General features: G+C 44.2%; 1 long non-coding RNA gene across 1 annotated transcript in view; it reads right to left on the bottom strand.

Moving 5' to 3' along the window:
* Nucleotides 1-5,295, bottom strand: part of LOC107749372 (uncharacterized) — a 16,364-nt gene that overhangs the window by 4,731 nt on the left and 6,338 nt on the right. The window contains exon 2 of the long non-coding RNA XR_001641021.1: nt 2,193-2,197. This is a non-coding gene — a long non-coding RNA (uncharacterized LOC107749372). The remainder of the gene's footprint in view (nt 1-2,192; nt 2,198-5,295) is intronic.

The raw sequence follows: 5,295 nt of genomic DNA, 5'->3' as shown, positions 1-5,295 counted from the left end.
AGCCATTGGTTCATGCAGAAAATAAAAAAACGAACCAAGGGCTCGGCAGCGGAGCTGCACGAGCCTATGGCAACGAAGCCCACCAGAATGGGCTGGGCCATCTGGCTATATAAGCGGGCATTTCGCTATAGGATCTCAGATCAATTCTCCTTCAGTGACAACGATCTACGCTGATCTTCGCTGATCTACGGGACTTGAAGCGCTCACCGTTGACACGCCTCGCTGCGGACAAGAAGCTAACTCGCCTGCGCCACTCTGCTGTTCCCACCCGCTCTCCGAGCCGCCTCAGAGTCCTGCGCAGATACCAGCTTGTCCCCTGCCGCCATCTGGTGAGCTTAAAGCAAATTTCATTTTCTAAAAGAGCAGTGGCGTTGTTTCAAATGCCGCGCCGTCATTGCGGCTCGTGCAGGACTGCACTGCACGCTGACGACGGCCACTCAGAGTGCGTTTCCTGTCTGGGCAAGCCCCATGCAGATGCCGCTCTGACGAGATGGATTGTTCACACTGCGTGAACATGAGTCTCACCTCTCTGCGCGCTCGGATCACTTTCTTCTGAGAGAGCGACTCCGCCCCTCACGCCCTCCCGTTTTCTTCCTCCCAGGGACCTGTGAGGAAAAAACAGCGGGGCAGGGGGACTCAGCGCTCAGCTGCGAGCGATTCAGTGGCGTGGTTCCCACCTTAGTGCAGAGCAAGGATGCTCACGTCTTACGATCCGAGGTGATGAATTTACTGGCAAAAGGAGCCGTAGAGATGGTTCCACCAACTCCGAGTAAGTCAGGCTTCCTCGTCCCCAAAAAAGGATAGCGGCCTCCGGCCCATCCTCGATCTCAGACGCCTGAACTGTGCCCTCATGAAACGGCCGTTCAGAATGACTACTCTGAAACAGATCCTCTTGCAAATACGCCCAGGGGACTGTTTTTTTTCTCTAGAACTGAAAGACGCTTACTTTCACATCCAGGTAGCCCCCCATCACAGACGATTCTTGAGATTCGCCTTCAAGGGAGTGGCATAACAGCACACGCTCCTGCCCTTCGGACTGTCCCTGGCTCCTCGCACTTTTACAAAGTGCATGGACTCGTCTCTCTGCCCTCTGAGACAGATGGGTGTCCGCATTCTGAATTACCTCGACGACTGGCTCATCTTAGCCCAGTCAGAGGCCGAGCTAATATCCCACAGGTCCCTCCTCCTCAGCCACTTAGAGTGCCTGGGACTCGGGGTCAATTTTGCCAAGAGCTCACTGTCTCCCAGCCAACGAACTTCATCCTGGGGGCAGTTTTCGACTCAGTCCACATGAGGGCGGTAGTCACGCCAGAACATGCACTGGCCATTAGGCTTGCCGTGATAGACGGTGCTGACGGTGATACCGTTGATAAGCCGCACCAACGGTTACATCACTTGCAATGCACTAAATCACAATGGCGGATGATTTAGTTTCGAAACGAAATGCAAAAGCGCCTGTTTGGCAATATTCTGGATTTTGAAAAGCCTGTTGACTTTTGCCGTTTATCTAAGGTGATTTTGGAAGTTTTTTTAAACATTTGTTTCTTATTTAGCCTAATTGGTTCCACAGTGTTTGCTGATTTTTACTTTGTTTAAACTTTGTGTAATTTATTTATTTTATTTGACATCAAGGTGTATGCCATGCCTCCAAGCTTTCTTATTCGTTTTGCTGATAAATGTTCTGTTTCTTATTTATTTGGTTATATATTATACATGATTACTTATTTCCAGTTTTGTATACCTATTTAAACTTTATGCAAGTTATTTGTTATTTTATATTAGGCATAGCCTGCCCTATAGCATGGTGTATTTTTATTCGTTTTGTTAATAAAAGTTCTATGTTTTATATATAGGCTAAAGTGAGTTTGACGTTGTATTTTGTTGTTGTAATTGATGCGGAATTGACGCTAAATCAAGTAAAATGCGCATGGTGCTTTTAAGCTATTTAAAAGCGAAGGAAAGCGAGGGAAAATTCAAACGAACTAAAAACAGTTGCTTTACGCCGAATTGCCGCTATTTGAAAGTAAAAGTAAAATGCACATGCTGCTTTTACAAGCTATTTAAAAGCGAAGGAAAGCGAGGAAAAGAGGGAACGCCCCTTCCCCCACGGTGATACCGGTATTATCGGTGTTGTCACACGTCAATTAACCGGTGGGAAAATGTCCTCACCGTCACAACCCTACTGGCCGTACAACAGCTCACGGCTTCTTTCAAAATCGGAACCTCTCGCCCCCTCAAAACGTTTCAAAAGATGCTGGGCCTCATGGCCTCTGCATCGCCGGTACTACAATTGGGCCTGCTCCGCATGAGACCCCTTTAGTACTGGCTGAAACCATAAATTCCGCCCCATGCATGGCGTCACAGATGCATGCGTGTCAGGGTGAGCCAGGCCTGTGTGACAGCTCTGGCCCCTTGGAAAGACCCACAGTGGTTCAAGCAGGGCGTGACTATGGGCATGATTCACAGAAGGAAGGTTGTCTCGACAGATGCATCCAACACCGGTTGGGGAGCTCTGTGCGAGGGCAGACCGACCTTCGGCTCCTGGTCGGATGCAGAAAGTCAGCTCAAGATTGACGGCAGTATGTCGAGCCCTCCAGACCTTCTTACCGGACCTGAAGGGACACCATGTGCTAGTCCGTTCAGACAGCATAACAGTGGTATCTTGTATAAATCGCCAAGGCAGGCTCACCTTGAAACGCCTTTTCGAGATGGTAAAACACCTATTGGAGTGGGCACATCTCAACCTGCGGTCATTGAGGGCAGCACATGTGGCCGGTATATTGAACCAAGGAGCAGACTTGCTATCTCGGAGCAACGTAGAGGATTGGATGCTCCACCCACAAATGGTTCAGAGAATTTGGGAGATCTTTGGCAGGGCAGAGGTCGACCTCTTTGCCTCAAAAGACAAAACTCACTGCCCAACTTATTTTTTGAAGAGCGAGGACGCAATGGCCCACGATTGTCCCAACCTCCTCCTGTATGCTTTTCCCCTGATCGTTCTGATTCCTCAGGTAATCAGGCGAGTCAGGGAACACAGACACAGGGTCCTTCTGGTGGCCCCGCTCTGGAGGAACCAGCTTTGGGTTTCAGAGCTGTCTCAGCTGCTGATAGCAGCTCTGTGGCCCATTCCCCTGAGGCAGGACCTTCTCTCTCAGGCAAACAGGACGATTGAGCTCAGGTTATTACTCTCTTTGCGCTTCCTCCTCCTGAGGAGGATCAGGAGCTTAACCTTCTCTGCCCTGTTAGGGTGCTGAGAATATGCATCGAGCGTTCCGCCCCGTTCAGGGAACAACCAGTTCCTTGTTTCCTTGGGTAAGAAAATCTTGCTACTTGACACTCCAGGTGCTCATGCATAAAGCATTGCATAAAGTTTCCATAAAGTTTCCATAAAGTTTGTATATACTAGCAATCTGTATGCGCCAAAAAAAAAAAAAAAAAAGAGAGAGACTATTGCATTCTCTTATAGTCTAATACTTAAAAAAAAAAAAAAATTACGTTCAAATGTATTCTGTATGGTCTCAGACTTTTGGACCCTGCTATGTGTGAGTACTCTTCCAACCATCCTTAAAACACCAGCCAGAACACTATAATTTGGTAAAACTTATCATGTTGACTTCATTTTACCAGTTTGACACTAGAGTAGCTCAAATGTGTATAGGAAATAGAGCACTTTTTTGTTACAGTTTTACTTGAGACCACTGACTTTTCTTTCCAGTAGTGCTTATCAAAAGATTAGGCATTATCTTTGTGCAATATATCTAACAGACATAATGCAGTAATGGAGAGATAAGTCTCCATGGTTTATTTGATGGATGGAGTGGTGGAGATAGAAAAATTGCCTGAGGAAAGACATAGAAAGAGGACGGGTGGATACAAATGTCTTTTTCACGCATTCTCTTCGCCTTTAGAAAAGCATTCACACAGATACTCAGGGATGCTGCATTCAGCTATGTTAATCTGATTCTGCCCCCCACTGTCTATAATAATGTCAAGCTATAGTTTACCTGTCTTAAGCTAGTAGAAGAATAGGTTGTTAACATTTAAGCTTGAAACAATAGTGGGTGGGAAAAAAAACTTAAATCCCCTCATAAGGGGGATAATAATTATTAATCATATAAGTAGATACAAGACTACTTTTGTTTATTTATTTCTTGTCAAGCCTAAAATCTGAAGGTGTCTTAATGTGACCCATAAAAATATATTTGTTAAAATTAACATAATTTGGTATTTAAGCACTAATTACAATGGGTTTGATTTGTATTTGTTTGCGCTATTATTATTATTTTTTAATATGGGTCAGCTGATAAATGCTGGTGATTCTCACCCAGTAGAATATCAATTATACTGTTGTCTATTCAACAGAATTTTTTTTATTGTCATAGTCTAATGATTGTCTAGTTATTATTGTAAAAAAGCAAAAATAAAACAATTAAAAATCAGTTCTGGTTATCAATAACAGGATTTTTTGTAGAATGATTTTTTGTAGATTATTATTTTCTTATAATAATGGCTTGTCATCAATGCAAAAAAAAAAAAAAAGACTCATGTCAGCTTTGCCCAAATACAACAGATTGGCAGCTGTGATATAATTGGTCATTTTAAATGTTTTTTTTTTTCTGTCCATAAAGTATGTCAAGAATAACATTACGTTGACCTTTCAGTTACGATTATCACATAATTTTAAACTAATAGTTGGTGAGAGTAAAGCTTAAGTGTCCTTGTATGTTTGTTTATTTGTAAACGTCAAGCTTTTTTGTTCATGTTGTCTTTGGCAAGAACTGAGTTTTCAGTTTGTTGCTGACACAGGAAGATACAGATGTCCTAATGAATAAAGAGGCTGCACTCATTGTGTGTCTGGCCAGATGGACCAACTGGCATTGATCCATGTTATTTATATGAAATGTTTTCCTACCGTGACCCACTTGGTACCCTCATTAAACGTTTTTCATCATGATTTATGTTTCTATCAACATTGCAGCACTCTAATGAACTGTTATCTCCATTCATTTGAGTTCTTGATGAGTTGGCCAGCTTTTCGTTATCCTTTTGTGCCTGTGGTTTGGGGGCGGCCATTGTAACTTTGGCAAGGTCCACTGTCTGTATGTGGGTACAGTACTTGATTTTCTTCCTGCTGGCCTCTTCCAGCAAAGCAAAGCTTCTCTGGTGTGAAACCACATCATGGTTTTGGGTACACGTCACGTGTTTCTCAGTTCACTGGGCTGTCCTGTCCTTCCCAGACCATCCCATTTGGCATGCCTGTCTCTACAGTGACTTCTTCCCAGTCTTTGCAGGATG

This window comes from Sinocyclocheilus rhinocerous, unplaced genomic scaffold (genome assembly GCF_001515625.1).
Source record: "Sinocyclocheilus rhinocerous isolate Xijiao unplaced genomic scaffold, SAMN03320098_v1.1 scaffold650, whole genome shotgun sequence".
Taxonomy (NCBI): domain Eukaryota; kingdom Metazoa; phylum Chordata; class Actinopteri; order Cypriniformes; family Cyprinidae; genus Sinocyclocheilus; species Sinocyclocheilus rhinocerous.
The sequence above is the reverse complement of the archived record's forward strand: the minus strand, read 5'-3'. Positions and strand labels throughout refer to the sequence as shown.